Below are 10,527 nucleotides of genomic sequence, written 5' to 3'. Positions count from 1 at the left end.
TGAAGGTCAGAGCTTACAGATGGATGTGCCTATACATCTTCCTGAAAGTGAGACTCCACCACCCCCACAATACCCAGCAGAGCCTAGAGCGTCAAAGTTGGGTTGTATTACCACAAGAACTAGGGCACTAATGACTTTAAACCCAGGAAAGCTCAGAGTGGAAGAGAAAAAATGAAAATTGGTTTATAAACACAGCTCTGCACTGGCAATGGGGTCCTTTATTTGAGATTTATTGTCTTTTCAGTAATCTTTCAGTAGCTTCTGGGATTGCAACATGCTGCACATGGTACCCTCTGGAGTAGTTTCTTTTCATCCTTTATTAGTCCTGGCTGCCTGTCTCCGGAAGAAGAGCCGTACTGGTTCAGATCAAGGGTTATCTTGGACCATCTGTGCAGTAGTCTCTCTCTAATTAGGGCCATAAAAAGTAGCCTAAGGAAAAATAACAAGGAAAAAATATTTAATACTACCCTCTAATGCTTTGCTAGTTCCTGAGTATTTATGGTTCAGGAGAGACCTTAACCTGATGTAGCTTGTCTGTTTAGCAGATAATCCCAGGATCTCTTTTTCCAAATACCAATCCAGTCTACTTTGAGCCCACATAAACTTCTTGCATCCGCACCATCTCGGGCAAGGAATTTCCCAGGTTTACAGCCCATTTCATAAAGAACTGGCTCCTTCTGAGGCCTCCACTGACTTTACTTCACGGTACTCTGAACTCCTCCACCTTCTTTTTACCACTTGTGAGACATGGCGACCTGCTACCTCCTGCCCATGCTGCAGCCTCCCTCCTGGCCGTGTTTCTTTTCTGCCCGTCCCATATGTAACCTTGAAAGCTTTTCTCTTCCAGGCATGTTTAGCTATTCTAAGGAAGGCACAAGCTTCTCCCTTCTTGATGGTTTTACCTGGACAGGTTGTTGCATCACCAACAAAAGGAAAACAGGCAGCTTCCATTCCTGCTGCTCAACCACAGCCTTTGAAAGGAAAACACGTAAACATGTGAAACAAATATGACTGGTCTCACTGAGTTTTTTATGGTGGTTTAAGGAATTCCTTCTCCTTTTTTTTTTTTTTTCCCCCCAGCTCCCTCCACTCCAGCAGTATTTGTTTGCTCAAAAAATGGCACTTCTTTTCCAATAGAAATAGAATAAGGACCATTTGTGAGCAAATATGTTAATTAAAACTAAACATGTTCGAGGCTGAAATGTAAGGTCTCTGTGGGTAAAAGACATTCCAGTAATACTAAAAAGAAAAGATATGGCATAATCTAATATGAAAGTGCAAGCTAGATCTATAGTAAAGGCTGCTTTAGTTCCACTCACTTCTGTACAACTGCAGTAATTTACTGCACTTGACCTTTAGCATGAGATTCAGACAGGGAATGTTTGACATTCTGCTCTCTTTGCAAGAAACCTATGAGGCAGATAAGTAATACTGCCTTCTTTTCCAGATTGTTCCCTGAATTATTTCTTTGATACACAGTCAGAATTCAGAGACTTTGATTTCTTGCTCAACGATCTCTTAGGAAGAGAGAGCCTGCCATTGAACACAGTACATCTTGACATCACAAGCCCATACACTCCTGTTTTCAAATTCTTTCTAAAGTCTTTCAAGAATTATAGGGAGAATCAGCACAAATTTATTCTTTAGGGAAAAACGTAATAAGCTTGTTAAAGTAGCTGGAAATCTAGCTATCCTGGAGGTTAGCATTCTGGCTTTGCTTCCTCCAGCACTTTGTATAACTTTGGAATAAGTTCTAAATTTCACATGAAATTATCTCTACTTGAGTCCCATAATAAATGCACCATATAGTCTGCAGCAAAGAAATGGATCTTTTCTGCAGTGATCACTGGCGAGCGGTGCTGGCCATATGTGAAGTCATCAAAGAGTATTTTCTACAGGTTATTCAGGAGCCCAGAGTTCTTTCAATAATGGATGAGAAGAACATTGATTCAATTCTTGTCATCTTCATTTTACTCTACAACTTCAATATACATATCCAGATATCTGCATCTAGCCTTCTAGCTCTATTTCTGCCTTTTTTAAAGACAGAATGGGAATAACATTTTTGAGAGCTTTAAGCTCTGACCTTTGCAGGTCCACCACTATGTTAGTGTACAGTAAAATATCTATACAGTTTTCCATAAACCATCAGATGAAGCTCCCATACTGCAACCTGCACTAAGAGAGTGCTGCAAAGCTGTACAAACAATATTTTAGGCAATGTTTCAGAACTAGGGTGTGATGATGAGCGCTGGCAGCAAAGGACCATTTTTCAGGAAGAAGCCTCTTGAGGGTCGCATTCAGGTCTTTAAGAGGCTGAGTTGCATTCATGCAGTTAAATACATAATTCCAGAAGCCAATCTATGACTCTGGCCACTTTGTATGACCAATACTGATCTTTCATACAGTATAACGTCTGTCATTATTAATGAAGAACACAGGCTTTCTCTTTATTCCTCCCACTCACTTGCTGTTGAGTGATATTTACTGAGTAAAGCACAAGTGCAAAAATAGGTATCACAAACAGGAGGGTTTTTTTCATGATTACTGTGGGTCTTGTCTTTCATTCCTTGCCTACTTAACTACTAAAGTAGTCCACAAGGCCAAGTGAAACCATTACTAACCAAGGCAGCAGAGTTTAAGACTGGATTTTGTAGCGTCTATCTAGCATGCTAACTTTTGTACATTAATATCCTGCCCAAAATGGTGTCCCAAATGAAAATGAGATTTCTCAAGAGTAGGCATACTTATGCCTCTCTATTGTAGCTTTTTTTTTTTCCTGATGCAGGTGATTTTTTGGCAGTTTTCTGTACATAATATATTGCTGATGCACAAACTTGCTACAGATAACAGTGCTAAGATAGCAGCAGGTATCAGGAGCTACAGTATTTTTGGGTGGAAAAATTTTGTAAATTAAAAGTGCCATGAAAATGCAAGGCATAAATATATCATGGCCTCCTTAGCTTTCAGAGCTGTCTAAGGGCTCAGTAAAAGTAATTAATTTAGTCACGTGCTTTCTCCATGCCATGTTAATAGAACAGAAGGAAGACAAAATATAGTGACTGATCAACTCCTTTAGCTCAGACTTCATTCATTCATTCACATATGGAAAACAAAATGCCTACTAGCCTACTGAAGTACTTTTTGCCGCCTTTACGGTGAAGTTATTAAGAATGAGGCTGGAATTACCACAACAGTAAGCATTCTAGGCCATTATGTATCTGGTTCAATAGCTCAAGAGATAAGCACACTCCTTGCCTCCAGAAATTAAAATCAGCTTAGTACAAGACTATGGTCAATGAGCATTCATGTTCACACTTGTTTGCCTAGGCTAGTGCTAAGGGATTTTAGAAAACAGTGAGTGGAGAAAAGACATTGAATTGTACAGATGGGATTGCTGTTCAGTCTCTGCTTATTGGACCAAGGCTTGAAAAGTCATCAGGTAACATGGTGAAGAACAAGTCCAGCACAGCAAGTGTCACAGGCTGCTTGTCTTCACGAAGGGACAGGAGTGACCCCTTGAAGTAGAGACAGAGGAAGACGGCTTGTATTACCGAGGCTGCTTGATTTAGCTCACTCACCTATCAAAGATGTCTCAGGCTAGACTAGATTCAGCATGCTGGCCCACAGTAGCATCTGATTGTATATAGATTTATCTGGCTGCTGGCTCTTTTTATCAAGATCTTTGGAACAACAACAAAAAAAAAGAGCACAGTAAGATTCTGTGCAAGTTATTGAAGAACCTTAAATCCTTAGGTTTAGCAGCAGTAGTTTCTGTCCATTTTTCATGTAACAGCTATGGAAGTTGTCTGGGAGCACCACAAAGTGTTTTCAGAAAAAGATTCCTTTTATTTAGTTGACAGTCTTCTGTTTATAGTTGGCAAATATTTCCATGGTGCAAGTTTACGAGCACTCTGTAGGCTTTGGTATCATGACTCAAGCTTAAGGCAGTTATAACCATGCAGCAGGTTGTACGTGAGGCTTTTTTTTTGCTGGGAGGAGCAATAGAGGATGCAGCAGTAACATTCATCTCGAGAACAGAGCTGCCAGCCACAAGGTCAAATAATGAAGAAAAGATTGTATAATACCTTAAAAAGTCAAGCTTAATCATTTGGTTTGCCAATGAACAAAAAAAATATAGAGAAGTGAGGTACCGAAAAGCTGTGAGCCCCTTTGCTTCAATATATTCAGAGATAATGATGAGGAAACAGATCCCAAGCAGAAAGTCAACAGTCTGCACCTCAGATTGTGAGTACCAGCTGAGTGTAATCACTGCTGAAGATGCAGCTATCTTTGTGTTCTGCCCTGTGGAATGTCTTACTTAGAGTACCAAAATCCTGTTGAACAGATCTGGGGAACAGTGACTTTACAACATTGTGTTCTTCCTTGGATGCAAAGCACGTGTCATGGATGCATGCTTGTGTGTCAGTCAAAGAGTTCAGGGAAAAAAAAAAAGTGAGCCCTAAAACTTGGGCAACAAAGAAGAGATCTTTTTCAAAACTGGGACAAGAACAAGAATGTGAGTTTTCAATTTCTCTCACTCAGAAATTGCAGGGTTTTGCATGCGAGCCTTCATAGTGCAGTGAATATCAGCTCTTCTTTTGCCAAAGAGGTTAAGCTGCCCCAACATCTTCCATCATTCAGATCAGTCCATCATTAGCTACATGTGAACTGTCAGGTTAGATCTTGGACATGTTCCCTGCAGACTGATCCTTTGCTCCCCAGGCAAGCACACACTGGGAGCGTAAGGTACCTACAGGAGGGAATTCAAACAATCGACCACAGAGAGTGTCACTGACATCCCACAGGAGTCTGTATCTGTCTGAGATGGATTACAAGATCCTTTCAGAGTAGAGGTGATAAGGGAAAATAAGGAGAATCATGGCAGTATTTTAAATTTAAATTTTGCACATGCCTTGCACTCTATCTAATATACACACTTCTTTGGGAAACAAGAGGCTATTTATTAATGTTGAAATAAAACCAAAATATAGAGGTATATTAATAATGGGAGGGATTTTTTTTTAGGTGTAAATATATAAAGCTTGTGTGGGTTTGCCAAGATAAAGTGCGGGACAACCTACCTGGATACTGGGCTTATTTAAGAACCAAGGAAATGGGAGTTTTTACCCTATTTGATTATCTCAGATGCACTCAAGAATTTAACCACACAGTGTTTGCATTCATCAGTATTCATCTTCCCTTTCCTGCAGGAAGGTCTCTGCTGGCCTGGAACATTCGGGAAGAAAGTTCTGTTGCACTCTGCTCACAGTTACAACTCTCGGGGGTTACTGGTGGTGTCCCTGGGTGTCCCCCTGGACTTATCTCCATGCATCTGCCCCAGGACCTCCCCCCTCTTACAGGATCTTTTCTCCAGCCAAGATCTTCACTTTCTTTTTTCCAGGCCCTTCTTCTTTCTTTTCAAAATCACTTGTTCTTTCCAAGTCTATGTCTTCTCTTCTTTCCAGACTGAGAGTCCACATTTTTCCCAGTCTGAATGGTCTAAGTAGAGAAGCACAGTAAGTGATCAGCCTCCTATCTGGCAGTCCTTTTTAATGTCTCTTTACTGGTAGGAGGATTCAGGATGTGTCATTTCTGTTTAGACCAGAAATTATCAAAATATACAGCCAGCCTCTACTGATTGCAGCTAGCAAGTAGCAGGCTTCTGCTTGAGAGTTCAGAAGTTCAATTTCAGACATTTTCCACCAACACACATGCACCCAATTATCTGTTGTCTGTCAGCTTTCACTATTTAAGCTATTTTTTTTTTTTGCCTACAACAGGTTTACAATCTGAAAAGAATGCATGGATCACTGTATTGCATTTGTGTGGCAAGGTTTTTGTAGCGGGGGGCTACGGGGGTAGCTTCTGTGAGAAGATACCAGAAGCTTCGTCTGTGTCCTACAGAGCCAATGGCAGTTGGCTCCAAGACGGACCCATCGCTGGCCAAGGCCAAGCCCATCAGTGATGGTGATGGTGGCTCTGGGATAACATGTTTAAGAAGAGGGGGAAAAAGTCTTCACAATGGTAAGAGGAGGAGAGTAAGAATATATGAGAGAAACAACCCTCCAGACACCAAGGTCAGTGAAGAAGGAGAGGCAGGAGGTGCTCCAGGCACCAGAGCAAAGATTCCCCTGCAGCCCGTGGTGCAGACCATGGTGAAGCAGGCTGTTCCCCTGCAGCCCATGGAGGTCCACAGAGGAGCAGAGATCCACCTGCAGCTCGTGGAGGGCCCCACGCTGGAGCAGGTGGATGAAAAGGAAGGATAGGCCGAGAGAATGTGTGATGAACTGACCGCAGTCCCCATTCCCCGTTGCCCTGTGCTGTTTGGGAGGAGGAGGCAGAGAAACCAGGAGCAAAGTTAAGCCTGAGAAGAAACAAGGAGTGGCAGGAAGATGATTTAAGATTTGTTTTATTTCTCATTATCCTACTCTGATTTGATTGGTAATAAATTAAAGTATTTTTCCCCCAGTTGAGTCTGTTTTGCCCATCAAGGTAATTGCTGAATGATCTCTCTGTGTCCTTATCTTGACTCACAAGTTTTTCATTATATTTTCTCTTCCCTGTCCAGTTGAGGAGGGGAAGTGATAGAGCAGCTTTGGTGGACACCTGGCATCCAGCCAGGGTCAACCCACCACAATCACTAGATCAGAAGTGTTGTCATTCAGGATATTTAAGCCATCTTAAATTGTTGTCTCCAGAAAGCATCACTGGAGTCAGGTGATAATATTTTTGAAATTTCTATCTATGGCTTACTAATGAAGTGCCTCCACTTCTATCCTTTCATCTCAAAAACTGCTTAGATTTGGTGCTTTCATAAGCTCATCAGAGATAATTCAAAAGCAAATAGCCCTTACTCTTCTTACTTACAGTATTTTTTTCCCCTTTTCTCATTTTAGTTATTGGAAAGATAAATTATGATGGCTACTGGTTTGCCCAACACAGCACAGTTTTCTGCTACTGACCTGAGGTCTCTGACCGTAACACTCTCATTGTTGGGAAGCTGAGCCCAGAGAAGGTCCTGCCGCACGTATACTTGGAGGGCAGAGAACTGAGGCAAAACCAGAAATCTTTGCTGATTTTGACTTTAGCTATGAGCTTCTGTAGGCAGGACAGCATAACATCTCTTTCTTTTGTTATTTCCATCTATGAGAGTCTTGAAAATGATTAATGAATAATGTCTTTCAATGTAACATGTAAAAAATTTAGAATTTTTTAACTGACAGATTGTTGTGATGATAGAGGGTGAGACATTTCTGGCATGGAGTGGTTGGTCTCCCTGCCTTGTTCTTACTCTTCATTAGCAATGGAGGCCAAACCGTGTAGTGTGAAAGTAAACATTTCAAAGTTCATAGCTCAGCAGCTGGTGAGTCACTCCCGAGCCAAGGGGAATGTCAATAAGAAGAGATGCACTGTGAGAGATGATTAGTTTCTGTAGAGAGATTCAGTGATTCATTATCAGGTCTTGCTGCATTTTAATAGAAAAGGTTAGAAAACTATGTTTTGACCTAGCGGTTAATAAGGAAAATAACACATTTTTGTTGAGTGAAAGGTGTTAGTTGAAACGTTTACCTGTAGCCATTAGGTGTGCATGTCACTTATTTGTATCTGTTTGTTGGTATTAAGAAGATGAGCCTTGTGCCAGAATGGCATTGGAAAGCTGTGGAAACTCAGAACAGAACAGCAGTCTCTGACCTAAAAAGATGCTATCAGTGTAGAGCATGGAAAAAAATCTAGATGTGTATAGGTGATGGGGAAGTACAAGGGGAAAAGAAGACAATGCAGATCACATGGAAGTCTCTGAAAGAGGCAAGGACATGGGAAGGTCATTTAGGTCTGTCATAGTTCAGCCCCGATCGGACCAGACTACGCAGTCTCTCTCTCACTCCCCCCACCTTCCGAGAAAACAGGGAGAGAAAATATAAGGAAAAACGGCTCAAGGTTTGAGATAAGGACAGGGAGAAATCCTTAAAGTTACCGTCACGGGCAAAACAGACTCGACTTGGGGAAAACTATTCATTTATTACTACGAACAGCAGGATAATGAGACAGAGAACAAGATAACCTCCCCCCACCCCTCCCTCTTCCCGAGCTTAACATTATCTCTACTACCTTCCCCTCCCGAGCGGCACAGCGGGGAAGAGGGAATGGGGGTTGTGGTCAGTTCATCACATGTTGTTTCACGCCGCTGCTTCATGGTTGGGGGAAGAACTCCTCGCATTCCTCCCCTGCTCCATTGTGGGGTCCCACCCCACAGCCACAGTCCTTCGTGGAACTGCTCCGGCGTGGGTCATCTCTTCCACGGGTGCAGTCCCTCTAGAACAGCTGTCCCAGCAGGCCCTCCACGGGCCACAGCCGCCTTCAGGCATCCACCTCCCCCAGTACGGGGTCCTTCATGGGCTCCAAGTGGATCTCTGCTCCTCCATGGACCTCCATGGGCTGCAGGGGGACAACCTGCTCCACCATGGTCGTCACCACAGGCTGCAGGGGAATCTTGGCCAGGAGCCGCATTACTCCTCCCCCTCCTTCTGAACTGACCTTGGCGTCTGCAGCTGTTCCTCACAACAGGCTGGTAGATGTCTCTCAGGATCTTTTTTACATCTTATTCACTTCTCATCTCCTCTCCACTTCTTGCAGCTGGGCCAGACCAAGTCGGGCCCAGTCGGCTGCCTGGCGAGAGGCCAGAGAGTGAGGCCTGCAAGGCCCATGAGGCCTGCGCCTTCCCCTCTGCGCCTCTGCCCCCGCTCAGCTTCTTCACATCTTCTCTTCTCTCTCTCTCTTTTTTTCTGTTTTCCCATTCTTAAATACGTTATCGCAGAGGCATTATCACGAGACATTCTGCTACCAATCGGCTCGGCCTTGGCCAGCAGTGGGTCCACCCTAGGCCTGGCCAAGTCCCCTGAACAAAGGGGAGCGACTTCTAGCAGTTTCCTACAGAAGCTACCACCTTAGGCCCCCCCTACTAAACAAAACCACGACATTGTCACACAAGGGTAACCTGAGAAAAGGTCAGATGAAATGAATAGAAGCACACTGGCAGAACTGAGAGAAGACTAACTTTTCATTTATTTAGGCAAGAAAAACAATTTTATGGTTTTTTTTTTTTTACCAATAAGAGAAAGAACAGAGAATAGGGCTCTCTTTACTCAAGAGGTCAGTGAAAACAGAGGAGGAGGAGGATCTGTGTGGTGTCAGTTGAGGAAAAGGTTTTATTATGATAAGCTGAGCTAGTAGAGCCAGATAGGGTTAAGATTATGCAAGACTTGCCCTCATTTCAGTTACTTGTAACTTTGCCAAACTTTTAATTATCGTGGCTGAAATTTTTCTTGCTGGGTGTGTGCCTAAGACTGAAGGGTGTGTATGTATCTCTCTGTGTTGTACTATTTCAGTCATTCTGAAGACTGAGAACTGAAGAAAGAATTTTTTTTTGTCTATATGAAATAAAAGACACCAGCCTTTTTTTTTTTTTTTCTCAAGAGACTTTAATGCACAAGGTAGCTGGAAGTCCCGTTGTTAGAGATGTGTGTTTTGCTGCTAGCTCACAAATAACCAAGTTTGTAAATCTTCTGGACAATATGGTAGAAGCAAAAAGCTCTCAAGACATTGGTGCTTTTGAGCTTGCTCCAGCCCTTCACAGCACCCCCGTATGCAGTGGTGGCACATGCACCATCCATAGATTGGGCAGGATCTTCTCTTCATTGACTCCATATTATCACAAGATCTAAGGTCTTTCCAAGTGCAACATACACATTAGTTATGTGAATGTTCATACAAGTGTTAACATGCACAATAGGCTCCAGAGAAACCTAGAGAACAGATCTACCCAACAGCGATGAGAGATTAACTGTTTTCCAGGCTTTACTGACTGGTCGACTTAATGGGAGCTTGAACACCAACATGTAGACATCTAGGTGTAGGTACTGGAATTTGGAGTTCAATCCTATCCCTCCTACCTCTGGTAAACTGGAGATAAAGGGTGTTGACAGCAGAGGGTGTTGACAGAGAATGAGTGTTGACAGCAAAAAAAAAAGCCTATAATTTGTGTTCACAGTTGTTTTTTTGTGCAGGCACCATGATGGGGGAGAAGAGATTCTGGCTAAATGACAGTGGGGGGCTGTCCAACAAACCTGGAAGCAAAGTCCAAAGAGCCCAGAAACAAGGAGATGTGAGACTGGACTAGGTAGAATAAACTGGAGAAAGAGAAGTAGAAAGTCAGCTGGAGTGAACAGTGGACAGAATAGACTGAAATAAAGCCAGTAGGAGAGGATTTTCCTTGATTGCAGGAAACTATTTGCTGGATAGGAGCATGTGAGCAGCTTTTATCCACAAGAAAAGCAAAATAAGGCTCAAAGCATGCGCTTGTATAACATGCAGCAGAGTCAAATTTCTCTAGGCTTGAGAATATCTGTGTCATAACCTCATTTCTTCAGAAAATGAGAGACAGATGAGGGAGAAAATAACTTTTAGAGTTGTTGTAGTTTTCATTAAAAACAAAACAAAAACCCATCATCAACAACAACAACAACA

The sequence above is a fragment of the Chlamydotis macqueenii genome, chromosome 2, assembly GCF_036417535.1.
Source record: "Chlamydotis macqueenii isolate bChlMac1 chromosome 2, bChlMac1.mat, whole genome shotgun sequence".
Lineage (NCBI taxonomy): Eukaryota > Metazoa > Chordata > Aves > Otidiformes > Otididae > Chlamydotis > Chlamydotis macqueenii.
Note: the sequence above shows the minus strand (reverse complement) of the source record.